Source organism: Phyllostomus discolor, chromosome 6 (genome assembly GCF_004126475.2).
Source record: "Phyllostomus discolor isolate MPI-MPIP mPhyDis1 chromosome 6, mPhyDis1.pri.v3, whole genome shotgun sequence".
NCBI lineage: Eukaryota > Metazoa > Chordata > Mammalia > Chiroptera > Phyllostomidae > Phyllostomus > Phyllostomus discolor.
Genome location: NC_040908.2, coordinates 30,145,603 through 30,160,705, shown reverse-complemented (window position 1 = coordinate 30,160,705; position 15,103 = coordinate 30,145,603). Strand labels below are relative to the sequence as shown.

The 15,103-nt window shown below is 40.0% G+C and overlaps 1 pseudogene; it reads left to right on the top strand.

Annotated features, from left to right (window-relative positions):
- Positions 1 to 14,224: 14,224 nt before the first annotated feature.
- On the top strand, positions 14,225 to 14,625 carry LOC114498711 (annotated as a pseudogene).
- The last annotated feature ends 478 nt before the right edge of the window (positions 14,626 to 15,103 follow it).

Sequence of the window (15,103 nt, the reverse complement as noted above, 5' to 3'; positions counted from 1 at the left end):
CACTCCAAGACACATCATTATTAAAAGGCCAAAGGTTAAAGATAAAGAAAGACCCTTAAAAGCAAGAGAAAAGAAGTTAGTTACTGAAAGGTTGCCAAATGGGAGGGAGGTGGGGGAGAATTGGCGAAGAGGTGAGGGGATAAAGAAGTACAAGTAGGTAGTTACAGAATAGCCAAGGGGATGTAAAGTACAGTATAGGAAATGGAGTAGCCAAAGAACTTGTATGCATGACCCATGGACATGAACAGTGGTGGGGGTATTGCCTGAGGGAGTAATGGACGCTGGGTGGATGGGGGCAAAGGGAGAAATATCAGGATAACTGTAATAGCATAATCAATAAAATATAATTAAAAATGGAATAAAGTTATAGTAACTAAAAAACAATAAATAAACTGATTATTGGTAGGTACATATTTATTGTCATTTTATTTCTTATAATTATGTTCCTTTTATTTTCCTTATTTTAAAAGAAGTCCCTTTAACATTTCTTGTAATACTGGCTTGGTGGTAATGAAATCTTTTAGCTTTTTCTTGTCTGGGAATCTCTTTATTTCCCCTTTCAATTTTAAATGATGGCTTTGCTGAGTAAATTAGTCTTGTTTGTATGTTCTTGCTGTTTTTTTTAATCCTCACCTGAGGATATTTTTATTGATTTTATAGAGAGAGGAAGGGAGGGAAAGAGAGAGAGAGAGAAAGAAACACCAATGTGGGTGAGAAATATCAATCACCTCCCATATGTACCCTGACCAGGGATTGACCCACAACCTACATATGTGCCCTAAATTTGAATTAAACCTGCAACCTTATTGGGTATGGACAAAGCTCCAACCACCTAAGCTACCTAGCCATGGCTGTAGGCCCTTGATTTTTATCACTTTAAATATTTCATGCCAATCTCATCTGCCCTGAATGGTTTATGGTGGGAGATCAGCTGACCATCTTATGAGAGCTCCCTTGCAGATACGAGGGGGGGACCCAAACAAAACCAGAATTTATTTATAAACATTTTTTATTTAGTCTTACATGTTTAAACTTCAGTCACCTTCAAAGTGCTCTCCATTTGATGCAATACACCTATTGAGACATTTTTTCCACTTCTCAAAACAGTTTTTGAACTTGCTGATTTTGATGCCATTTAGTATCTGCCTTTTTTTGTTTCAACTCTTCCACTTAAGCAAAATATTTCCTTTGAGGAATTTTTTCATCCAGAGAAACAACAACAAAAAAGTGACTCACAGTGAAATTAGGTAAAAAGGGAGGGTGGGGCATGAGACTCTTGTATTTTTGGTCAAAAAATGCTGAACACTCAGCACAGTGTGGGCAGGTGTGCTCATAAGTCACCTATCACAAAGTGGGCAAACAGGTGTGTTGAAGGAGTCTTCAAAAAAATTCACTGAAGCTGAACGCAGCCTCTCACAATAACTGCAGCTGGTACACTGATACAGATGGACTCCTAGAACACTTACCAGCGAGCGAAGCTTGTACTACAAGGGGCCTACCCTCCAGAAGATAATTCATTTGGGGTGGGGTCCCCTCTCATAACTGTCTTCTAGCTACTTTTTAAAAAAGATTTTATTTATTTATTTTCAGAGAGAGGGGAATGGAGGGAGAAAGAGAGGGAGAAAGACATTGATGAGTGAAAGAAACATAGATTAGTTGCCTCTTGCATGCCCCCAAATGGGGACCTGGCCCACAACCCAGACATGTGCCCTGACCAAGCATCAAACCAGCACCTTTGGTTTGCAGGCAGGCCCTCAATCCACTAAGCCACACCAGCCAGGTCTCTTGCTACTTTTAAGGTTTTCTCTTCGTCTTTAACCTTCACCATTTTAATTATGATGTTTCTTGGTGTGAGCCTCTTCTGGTTCATCTTGTTTGGAGCTCTGCACTTCCTGGATTTATGTGTCTGTTTCCTTCACAGGTTGGGGAATTTTTCATTTATTTTTTCTGAAAATAAATTCTCAGTTCCCTGCTCTCTCACTTCTCATTCTAGTACCGCTATGATGCAGATGTTATCACTTGACATTGTCCCAGAGGTCCCTTAAACTATCCTAATTTTTTAAAAAGTATTTTATCATTTTGCTGCTCTGATTGTTTTCTGCTACCTTGTCTTCCAAATCTCTGATTTGATCCCGTTTCATTTAATCTGCAGTTTATTTTTTCTAGTGTATTTCTCATTTCAGCTATTGTATTCTTTATTTCTAGCTGGTCTTTTCTTATGGTTTCTATGTTCTTTTATATGCTTACAATCTCTTTAAGTTTTCACTGAGTTCATTCATTCTTCTTCTTAAATTTCTTGAGCTGACTTATAACCCTTTTTGAACTCTGTATCTGGTAGATACCATGCTTCCACTTCATTTCTTTTTCTGGGGATTGCTCTTGCTCTTTCATTTGGGGCATGTTGGGAACCACCCTGCTTGATTTCAGAAGCTGTAACCCCCTATGGCTAAGGCTGAGTGAGAGACCTTGGGACCCTAAGCCACTAAGGAGACAAAGCTTATCCCCCTGGCAGGGACACTGCCTCTGCCCCCTTTACTTCACCCTGTTTGGCCCCCAGTGCATGACCGATTAGCCAATGATGGGTAAGATTCCTCAAGGGAGAGACGACCTAAGACAGGCATGGTCACAAAGGGGCCCTCAAGGAAGGACTTGGGGGGCTGTGGAGAAAGGAGATGATTGACCCTCCCCCCCTCAGCTTTGACATAGCCTGAGTCCTTATTCTGTCTTCAAGAAGTCTCCTAATCACTTGGCTCCCTTACTTTCCCTGTCTGACTTAAGCCTAAAACAATGCTGGAGGTGGGTGTAGCCCTGTGCTGGAAAGGGCGAGCTCCCTGGGGGCAATTAGGCCTAAGAAAGAATGCATAAAATCCTATGAAACCTGCTTTGCTAATACCCTCAATTTAAATGATAAGTGTCCAAGCATGAAATGAGTTTGTTTCCCCAAAGTTTTATGGTCCTTTAGCCATTTGACCCTGACTCAAAATTCACCCTCAGAATTCTTTGAATGTTATCTATTTGATCATTACTGCCTGACAATGATTCATGAGCTTTCCACATATGCCCTGTATTCCTATGCAGATTAAAGCCAATAAAAGTCTGTCAAGGCAAGGGTGAGGGTGCTCTCCCCTTGAGAGAGAGGATGTGCTGTCCCTTTTCCTCCACAGGACTCAGTAGTCCATGTGAATTTGTCTCATCTCAGCCATAACGCCATGGACACTGCTGGCTGGTGTCCACATCAGGGGCATGTTTCTTTATCTGCTCATTTTTGCTACCCCTCTGTATTTGTTTCTGTGTATTAGGTAGATCTGCTGTGTCTCTCAGTTTTAGTATGGTGGCTTTGGTATGGCATCTTCTGGGGCCAAGTGGTGCATCATTCTCCCTGATCACCTGAGCTAGGTGCTCCGGGAATGTCCCTGTGTGGGTTACCTGAGCCTTTCTGATGTAGTTGAGTATTGATTGCTATTGTCCCATTTCTGGATGGGGTTGACCCTTAGGGTGGGTGTCTATGAAGTTTGACCTGACCACAGTGTACTAGATGCTATGTAAGAGCTGCCCCCACAAAGTGGAATTTGCCACAGCAGGTTCCTTCTGAGTACCTTCTGAGATCTCCCTTTGGGTGTGACTTGGGAGTTAAATGGGTCATGCTCTGATGTGGTCTGAAGCCAGCTAGCTGGTGTGTTGGTTTGAGGGCCTCTTGGGAGGGTCTCCAGTGCAGGTTAATGTCAGATGCTGCCTGTGACTATCCCTAGCCTAACTTTTTGCAGCCTCTAATCAACCCACAGTTTGTGGCTGCCTCTGCTGGGCCTGGGGAAGTGGCCAAACTGCATACCAAAGCTGGTTTCCACCAGCACTGAGTCTGAAGCAGATCAGCAAAAGATCCAAGGCACCCTGAGATCTGTGTCGCCTTCTGGCTGCTTGTTAGGCTCAGTCAGTAAAAGAGCCTCTGATGGTATTTGAGTTGTGTGAGGTTTGTTCACAGCAAGTCACCAGGTAGGGTTGAATGGTGTTCCCAGGTTGACACAGATTCAAACTCAGTGCCAGTGCTGGGTCTGGGGCCACTCAACAAAAGTCTCAGTGTACACCAAGGCCAACTGCCACCTGCCTGAGGTCTGTAGTCTTTTGCGATGGGGCAGGGTCTTGGAGTCATCAGGGTGAGGCCAGCAGAGTTCATCAAGCTAAAACAGACCACAGTCTGGCCATGTGGTGGGAGGGCTCTGCACAGGAATAATAGCACCAGTCAGGCATGTGGGGGAATAATGGCCCTTGCCTCAGAGCCACACAACTCAGTCCTTCCTTGTGCATCCTTGCCACCCTCCAAACAGACTTCAAGAATGAAGAAAGCCTATATCGGGGGCTTAGGCTGGCCACATGTAGCCAACTACTTCTCCATAGAGCATGAGTTTAACTGGGTGGGGCCACAGATATTTGGGAGTGTAGGGCTAGTAGATTTCTCATGGTGGAGCATTGCTGGTGGGGTGTGATGTGGAGAAATGGCTGTTTCCCCAGAGTCATACAAATTAGTCTCTGCCCAGGCGTTTCTGACTCCCACTGAGTCTGCAGGATATCCTCAAGTGTTCTTCAAGAAAGTCTTCCCTAAGGATCCAGGGTAGCAGCCTCAAGCAGACTCTTCTGCTGGCATGAGGCTGGCAAGGTAGAGCCACAGGAAGTTGACAGGGTGGGCTAGTGCATTCCCTCAGGCTGATGCCATATGGAGGGGAGTGCTTGACCCTGGAAAGATGGCATATGCGGGCAATACGGTAGAAGGACTCAGCACAGGGAACTTGGTGGCTGTCCCTTTAGCCCTCTCCCCGAAGCCACACAACCCAGTCTCTCCCTGTATGACCCCAGTCCTCTCTGAGCCTCCCTCCACAGGAGCCCAGTTTAAGTGGCTGCAAACAAGATTTTGTGCACTGGCTCTTTAAGATAGCACTTGGGTTTCTAAGACTCTCATTTCTCCATGTCAGATAGAACCCCTACTGGTTTCCACAGCACAAGATGTTATATGGGCTCTTCTTCCTGAGTATGGTGCTCTCAGCACGGGGTTGAGACCCCACCCTTTCTACCAGTCGTGATGTAGCTTCCTCTGTACATCTTTGCTTATAAGACTTCTGTTCAGCTAGTCTTCAGTTGGCTATTTAAGTTGACTGTTCTATAATTTAGTTGTAATTCCAGTTTGGTCCTGGGAGGAGATGAGTGTAGTTTCCACCTATTCCATCACCACCTTGAATGCCTTTTTAATTTCTTTTTAAGACTAATATTTCTTTGTATGTATATACAACATGTGTTTATCTGTTCATCTGTCAGATACTTGGATTGTTTTTACCTTTCAACTATTGTGAATAATGTTACTACAAACATGGGTGTATGAATATCTGTTCAAGTTTTTGCTTTCACTTTTTTTGGGTATATACTCAGAAGTAGAATTGTTGGATTGGATGGTAATTCTATTTTTAAATTTTGGGGGAACTGCCATATTGTGAATAGAGGCTGTACAATTTTATGTTCCCCACAGCATTACGCAAAGATTATAATTTCTGCACATCCTTGCTAACACTTGTTTTTTGTTTGTTTGTTTATTTTGATAGTAACCATCCTAATGGATGTGAGGTGCAGCAGACTTCCTTTTAAAATCTGAGTACATCTGCAAATACATTTAAGCACCCAGCTGTGGGTTTTTATCCTGAAAAACAGCCAGTGTTACTGAGGTGAGCTTCTGGAATTTATTTCCTGGCTTCATAGACACTTCTTCATCTCACTCCATCTGCTTTCTCCTCGCAGAGCCCCACCAACTACTGTTGAACAGCTTTAGTGGTGTAAATTCTCATGATTTCTGGCCCCCAGCTGCTTGGCAGCATTAAATATATGCTGCAAACCTTACTTTCCTTTCTTCTCCTGGATCTATGGTACATTTTCTCTGCTAGCCCAAGGGTGGTTTTTCCAGGGTCCTTACAGGTCCAGCTCCTCCCTAAGATTCCATGGTTCACAAAACGCAACTGGGGGAAACTATACAAGATTTATGTTCAGGAAAGTGATAGTATAGAGGTAATACGCAATCTGAGTGAGTTCTTAAAATAAGAGAGTGAGGGCAGATTTTGAAGACTCCTTATAGTGCTGGCAACAAAGCTGAGTCAAGTAATACCTGGCAGGCTCCTTCCCCCAGCCACATACTCCTTCACCCCATTAGCTTGCTACCCCTGAGTCAAGCTCTGTTCTTGGGGAACTTTAGTGTGGAGCATTTCCCTTGTATCACAGATAATTCTAAGGATATTCTAAAAACTTATGTGTAGGCTAATAAAAGAGAAGCTATGATTTAAACACTTTAATTTCACAATTAACTGTTACTCTGGGCAAGTCAGTAAACCTCACTACACTTGTGTTCTCAGCTATGAAATGAAACAATTGGACAAGAAATCTTTTTTTTAATCCTCACCCAAGGACATTTTGTTTTCCATTGCTTTTAGGGAGTGAGGAAGAGAGAGAGAGAGAATCATCAATGTGAGAGAGAAGCATCAACTGGTTATATCCCATACTCGCCAGGACAAGGGATCGGTGCCGGCATGGGGATCATATAGTCTGGACCGGGAGTCACACACACACACCCACACCCAGACCGTGGATTGAATTGCCAACTTAGGTGTGTACCCTGACTGGCACTTGAACCTGCAAGCTTTGAGTTACAGGATGACACTCCAACTGAGCCACACCAACTAGGGCCAGATGAGAAGTCTTTAAGGGCTATTTGCATTTTGCCAATGCAAAATAATTTTAATTCCAAAACTAACTTTGGATTATCCAAAAAAATTTCCTTTTAGCAATTAATTTGCTTTAGCAATTTTAAATATATTATATATATATTTTTATATTTTTATCTTGGATGTAATCACCCATAAGGTTTTGCATAGTCTATATTTAAATAAGTTAGTGTTTCCTAAATATACCTCAGGCAAGAACAGGTCACTTGGGGTTACACTGGTTTAATTTTAAGGAAACAGTAATCCACCAAATGAATAACTCACATATGGTCAAGAACTGGAAGGCTGTAACCAGTCTGTAACAGGCCTGAGAGTCAGAAATTCTTATTCTGCCTTCCATGGTGACTTCATTAGTACTGAGTATATCTCTGAAAACTCAGAATCACACATTTGTTACTGTTTGTTCTCTGCCAGAAAGCTGTATATTTGTGTGCCTGCTTTTGCAGGGAGCTGTGACTTCTCAGTCATTTACTTTCTTATCTACCACCACCTCCAAATACTTCTTTTCTAAAGACACACCAAAAATGTCACTGAATTAAATGTAAGTATAAAATGCTGCATCAGAAATGAACATATATAAAATGTGTGCTCAGTGGTACTTAGTCTATAACTGCTCTTATATCACGTCCTTTTACTCACTATCAAAGTCACATTACAAAAAAATGTAAAAAGAGACAAAACTCAGAATTGTCGTCATTTCCCACAGTATCACTGTGACTAAAAGGTAATGACCCTATTATTGTTATAGACTATGAGTTGTTTTAAAGGGTTTCCTGGCCTGCTGAGAATCATTCCAGAACACCTAGTCAAGGAGAGTGAAATCTGAATCATCCAGTTGTTTCTGACACACATTTTGATTGATGTCACCAGGCATTTCTTAGATAGTAGACTAAGCCACAGCTTACCTGCTAGTCATGCTCATTTTCATCAATTTAAATAATATTCATGTATTGAAAATAATCCTTAATTCTTATGTATTCACTCATTCTATATTCTGGATAAACTTTAAAAATGAAGTTATACATGCTGCCCTGATTTGCTATGTATGGTTTGACATACCAGTAGCTATTAGTACATGCAGAAGAGAATATCATAGGTAATTCTCAGTTTTTAAGCCTTTTAAAACCCACTTTGGTAGCCTACAGTGTACATAGTAAAGTAAGTTACTTTAATGATTCTAAAACGAAGTTTGCAGATTCTTTATATTTCAAGTCCACATTATCAATTCTATCAGTTAAAGTTGCAGGAAACAAATCACTACCTATTTTAAGATAAGCACATTTATTACAGGGAATTGGGTGTTTACAGAATTGTTGTGGAGGCTTATAAGAGTGGGATAAACTGGGTTCTTTCTGATGATCTCCAGAACATCACCACCGAACTGTCCTGCTGGAGGAGTGCCACAGTCAGGAAACTGGGGAATCAGGACCTTGCTCTGGAAGCGTCAAGTTCAGGAGCACACCACTAAGACTCTGACCCAGGGATTAGGAAACTGCCAATTTAATTACCTCTTGCTATCTATAAAGCTAATCTCTGGACACTAGGTAGGACACTGCTGCAGAGAGCCCTGGTAATTCCATGACCGTTACTGTTAACAGCAGCAGCTAAGAATTTGAGAAGGTGGTGCCCGCCTCTTCTGCTTTCCAAATCTTGCACAACGCACGGGATTGGCACAATCTTTTTCACACCCAGAACCAGCAGCAAGGGAGTAGGAGAAGTGTGAGATTTTTTTTCAAGCACAAATAATCATTATTATCGTCATACGTATCACAAAGGCAAAGCACAGAATACAATGACGACACAAAATAGGGTAATCTGTTTGTTGCAGGGGTCAGAGACATTTTTCTCCCTGTATTTTTATAATAAATTATATACCGTCTTCTACATCTTGCCTTTTTTAATTTAATAGAATATCTTGGATATTATTCTATATCGACACATAATTAGCTTTTACATTCTTTTCTTAGTGACTACAAAGCATTCTCTGTTGTAGATGTATGTAACTTATCTTACCATTTCTCTCTCAGTGAACAGTTAGGCAGTACCCAGTCCTTTGTTATCAAATAGTGCTTAGTGAATGGCCTTGTATTTACAGAACTTCACATTTGTACAAGTATATCCATAGGGTAAATTCCTAAAAGTAAAACTGCTCAGTCAATGGGCATGTTGTTTGTAATTTTTTTAAGAAAATATGTTCTTTTATTCATTAGTTCATTTTTTGAATAGCTAATATACAGAGTAAAAAAATTAAAAGGAACACAAAAAGGAGATAGTGGAAAGTAGGTTTTCTTCATAATCTCCAGGGATATTTTATGCATATACAAGGACACAGACACACACATAGACAAGATATGAACATATATATTAATGTGAAGAGTTTCTCTTCTTTTAGTATTTTTATTTTATTTTATTTTTTTATTTTATTTTGTTATATTTTATTTTCATTACGGTCAATGAAGGCCAGGAGAGTTTTGCCAAGACATAGAGAGACCCCAGCCTTCAGAGTACCATTGTGTTCTCATCCGCTCATTTTTATTGCCCATGCATAGTCTCTCACCGTGCCTATATAGTTACTCTGGAGGCAAAGGCAGCTACAGATCTGGGCCATTCACAGTCCTTGGCCTTGAATTTTCTAAAAAGACATTCTATGTTTTATGTAGAGCAGTCATTGAGGAGTCCACCGTCGTGGTATCTAACAAATTCCCTTTACCTTTCTGCTGTGTTGAAGCTGCTGTTTCATGTGGCCCATTACAGGGTCTGGCACAAATAACACATCTATTTTATCACAAAATCTTTTATTACAAAATCATAAGCGTGTAATTCTGTAACATAACAATGTTATACTCAAGCACACCATATGACATTTTAGGTGAAATGTTCAAATTAAAACTATAAATTATTACACTCATGTTATTACCCTACTAACCACACTCAAGCAAGCCTTACTTCTGCCAGACCTGTATGCTCCTTCTTGCTTTACTTACTCATTTGATGGAGCATATTTTTCTAGCAGTTTTCTAAAAAAAAAAAAAGTGGGGGCAGGGTATGTAAAGGATAAATTTTTGAGATCTTGGATGTCTGAAAGTGTTTTTTTTTTTTTTAGTGGTAGTAAGATATTTTTAATAAAACAAATTGGGCATATTTGTTTAAAAGGGGTGTGCATGTTTATGTACAATTCAGGATGTTTGTCAAAGATGATATATAGGGCATCCCATATTTCACATATCTTTTTTTAAATATATTTTATTGATTATGCTATTACAGTTGTCCCATTTCCCCCCTTCTCTCCCCTCTACCCTGTACACCCTCTCCCACCCATATCCCCCCCTTTAGTCATGTCCATGTGTCATAAGTTCTTTAGCTTCTACATTTACCATACTATTCTTACCCTCCCCCTATCTATTTTCAACCTACAATCTATGCTACTTATTCTCTGTACCTTTTCCCCCTCTCTCCTCCTCCTACTTCCCAGTTGCCAACCCTTCATGTCATTTCCATTTCTGTGGTTCTGTTCCTGTTCTAGTTGTTTGCTTAGTTTCTTTTGGTTTTGCTTTAGGTGTGGTTGTTAATAATTGTGAGTTTGCTGTCCTTTTACTATACATGTTTTTTCTTTATCTTCTTTTCTTAGATAAGTCCCTTTAACATTTCATAAAATAAGGGCTTGGTGATGATGAACTCCTTGAACTTGACCTTCTCTGAGAAGCACTTTATCTGCCCTTCCATTCTAAATGAAAGCTTTGCTAGATAGAGTAATCTGGGATATAGGTCCTTGTCTTTCATGACTTGGAATACTTCTTTCCAGCTCCCTCTTGCCTGTAAGGTCTCTTTTGAGAAATCAGCTGACAGTCTGATGGGAACTCCTTTGTAGGTGATTGTCCCCTTATCTCTTGCTGCTAGGATTCTCTCCTTCATTTTTACCTTGGCTAATGTAATGATGATGTGCCTTGGTGTGTTTCTTATTGGGTCCAACTTCTTTGGGGCTCTCTGAGCTTCCTGGATCTCCTGGAAGTCTATTTCCTTTGCCAGAATGGGAAAGTTCTCCTTTATTATTTGTTCAAATACGTGTTCAATCTGTTGCTTTTCCTCTTCCCCTTCTGGTACCCCTATAATTTGGATGTTGGAATGTTTAAAGATGTCCTGGAGGTTCCTAAGCTTCTCCTCATTTTTTTGAATTCTTATTTCTCCATTCTTTCCTGTTTGGTTGTTTTTTTCTTCCTTCTGGTCCACTCTATTGTTTTGAGTCCCAGGTTCCTTCCCATCACTATCGGTTCTCTGTGCATCTTCCTTCATCTCTTTTATGGTAACCTGCATTTTTTCATATAATTTGCACCCCCAAATCAACCAATTCTGTGAGCTTCCTGATCACCAGTGTTTTGAACTGTGCATCTGATAGATCGGCTATCTCTTGGTCACTCAAAAGGATGAGTCCTGGGGCATTGATCTGTTCTGTTTGAGACATCTCTCTCTCTCTCTCTCTCTCTCTCTCTTTTTTTTTTTGGTCTGGTTGCTCCTGTTACAATGAGGGGCGGAGCCTTAGAGGTTCACCGGGGCTGGGCACCCCAGTCACTAGATTGTGACGTTGTATGTGGGGGCGGGGAACCATGGCAGTAGCTCCATTCTCCTGGGACCTCAGTCCCTTCTCTGGGATTTTGGGTTGTGCTCTTTGCCCTGGTCCACAATCGCTGCCTCACTGGTCTGCCAACTGCCGTTTGCATACTCAGGGTTTACCCACTGCGATCCTGTGCACCCCGGATGCCTTACGTGCTCCTGGTTGCCTTATGCGCCCAATTCACCCTGTTCTCCACGCACCTCGACCCCCACTGACTGCTCCTCTCCGCCCCTCCTACCAGTCTGGATGAATGGGTCTCCTTCAACCTCTTGGCTGTCCAGCTTCCATTCAGATAAATTTTCTATCAGTTCTAGGTGTTATTCTACCTCTAAATTGTTGTTGTTCTAATCTTGGTTCTGTGTGGAGGTACAGTGTATCCACCTATGCCTCCATCTTTGAAAGTGTTTTTATTCTACCTTCCCACTTAATTGATAAAGTGATAATATAGAATTTTAGATTAGGAATATTTTTTCCTCACTTTCAAAGCCTTTGCTCTATTGACTTCAGGTTCTACGTGCTGCTGTTGAGACAAGTATACCTTCTGATTTCTGCTTTGTGACTAATTTTTCAGTAGAATTTCTTCTTTGTTCCCAGTGAAACTTCATAATGCTATGCCTCTGTGTGAGTCTAATTTTCATCCATTCTCTTGGGCATCCAGTACGCCCTTATAGTCTAGAAACCCTGGGTGTTCTCTTCAATTATTCATTGCTGCTTTCTTCCCCTTTGTTATTTAGATGTTGGATCCCCTGACTGGCTCCATTCTTATCATTTTTCTCCTATTTTCCTTCAGTCTTTTTGCTCTGTTTTCTGAAAAATTTTTCCAACTTTATCTTCCAAAGTTTCTATTAAGTATTTTCATTGCTGTTTTCATGCTTTCAATTTCTAAGAGCTCTTTTTTTTGTTTTCTGAATTTTTCATTGCGCTTAGTATGCAGACTCTTCTCATCTTCCTAAGGAATTAATATAATTTTTTAAAAGTATCTTTTATTTTTCCTGAAAGCGTTCTTCTCTCTAAGTTGCTTTTTAAAAATTTGTTTGCTTTATTTAATCTTTATCTTCTACATTAGGATCTTTCCTCAGATGTCTTGTAATTGTTAGTTGTCTGTTCATGATTTATTTTTGTTGTTCATGATTTAAAGTGAGGGACTAATTTTGGGGGGTCTTGGGAATATTCCATGTTGTGTTAAGGGTATGATTACACAGATATGTGCATTTGCCAAAATTGCTGAGTACATTTAAGATCTTTGCATTTCAATACTATGTATCAAGTATACCTCCAAAATGTTTTTAAAAACTAAAAACAAGTGAGGATTGAAAATACAGGTAGCTCTGAGCAAGTGAGTGGGACTTACCAAGCTAGAGGTTTACCTTTGAGACATCTGGTGGAACATTTGTTGGTACAGAACCCTTCCTTCATTGGGGCTGGGCCTTCCCCAGTCCTGACATCTTGTACCTCCATAGGGAATAACCCCCAAGTTCTGCTAGGATAAAGGAGGGTTACCCAGCAGTGTGGAATGAGGAAGAAGTTCTAAGGATCTAATTGCTTCTCAAACATCTTTCACTTGACCCTTCTTATTTCAGCATTATACCCTTTCACCCCAGCTCCAGTATTATCTAGTATGAGTTCTTGAATCTTGAGAATTCTGCAATGTAAATTGGCTTGTTCCTCTGCTTCCTTGTTGCTACCATGCAGCTTTCAAAACATTAACTGTTCTTGCCTCTTGTTTTCCCAACCCCAGAGGGTTTATGCCTTAAAAACAAAAAAACAAAAAACTTTCATTGTGTTTTTTTCTAGGGTTTCAAGAGAAAGCAAAGTTAGATATGTGTATTCAAGCAACTGTTTTAACTCAGGAGTCAGGAAATCAGAAATAAGATTTTTAACTCTCTAGCTTCTGCAATACAGAAAGGAATCCTCTAAGGAGTTTGGAATACATGCTAAAAGTGACTCACCAAAGTGATCATAGTCCACCCCTTTGTATTTAACATCTATACATAACCTTCTAACCATACTTTAATTTCTACACAATAGAAATCTGAGCATGCTTTCGGCTAACAGAGTGCAATGATCCTTTGTGCAAATAAAAACATTTTGAGTATCTCTGAAGGGGAAATTAAAAAATCTTTTTCCTTGGACCTCTCTATGGGTAATGTTCATTCTTCCAGTTTAGGAATAATCTCTTCTGTATATCCTATAATCTGAGAACTAAACTATAAAATTAACTACCACCAACATATCTTATATGAAATAAGAAGGGGTACTGCCTATTTATAATTATGTGTGTGTTAGGAAGAAAATCTAAGTGGCTGCTATAGTCCTTGTGTCTACAACTGGTCACAAGGCCACAGTTGGTATTTATAATTTCCTTCCTTTGTATCAGCAATTCAGTTATTTGGGATTTATATTGTCTGTTAATTCAATTAGTGGCAGGGCTAGACATTTGGGGCTGTCAAAAAGAAAATTTTAAATGGATCCTCCCTTATTTTTTTAATTTTCAAAATGCAAATTTCCAGTCTTCTGGCATTGCAAGGAGTGTTTTGATATTACTGATTCCTATGAAAAGAGAAAAGCAAACAGGGGTTATGTGTTGCATTTTCTGTATAGATGAGAATCCCAGGTGAACATTACAGCTTCACTGGTGAGTGCTTTTAGAAAATTAAGCAATAATGGATTCATTTACCAGTGGAAGAAAGATGATCGTGCCTTGGATTGAAGCTAGCAAGTAGTAAAGTTGTCCTAAGTCTTCATCCAAATTGTGAAGCTTGATATTGTGTTCAGGAAAACCACCAGCCTCAATCCAGACATGATCATCAGGGGTAATTGCAAGCAGAATTAAGGTAGTCCTAAAAAGCAGTCTGCAAAGGGTAATACAATTTGCTTTGGTGAGTCCGTCTCCAGGATACATCCTGCCCATAACAGAAACCCCATGACTCTTCAGAGGCTCTTCAGGTCCTGCTCTGTCATTCAGTCTGCAGTCTCAGTCTATCTGAGGAGGAATATTGGTGTTACAGCAGTGGCATTTAGTAAGAAACTTGATCCTGTACAGAAACACTTCATGGATAAGATTAGAGAATACAGAACTAAGTATCAATTCTAGAGGACATGTTGATACTGGCCCAGAGTATCAGCAAGAGTTGAAGAGGGAGCTTTTTAACCTTAAGCAAATGTATGGCAAAGCAGACTGAATGCACTCCTTGATTGGAAGAACCCAAATTTGAAGTCATCAATAAACTCCATTTGAGAAGAAATATAAAATGTACCTGGTAATTTGTACTAGATAAGTTGTACAGACTGATCAGAATACATATACATTTCAACAACCATCAAATGTTCTTTAATTCTGATTCTAAATAAATTATTTGGTGATGTTGTATATAAGAAAAATTTGTTTTGGTGACCTTCTCTCTCTCTCTCTCATTAGCCTCAGCTTTTTCTTCTCTTCCTGACCACCCTCTGTGAAAATATTAACTTTTTATAATATGTTAGCTGATAAAAGATTGAAATAACCCCTAAAAGATATATTTACATTTCAATAGAGTATTAATCAAAATCCAAAAAATTTTGATATTGAAAAGAGTAGTACTTTGCTTATGGAATAATAGATGATGAGATTCATCTGCCCCATCCCCCTCTTATTTAAGCAGAAGTTTCCAATAGCCTGTAAAACCATTCCACTAAATTGATCTGTAGTATAGACTATAATTAGTGATGGGGACAGGGTTATATCCATATCTCATGACATATG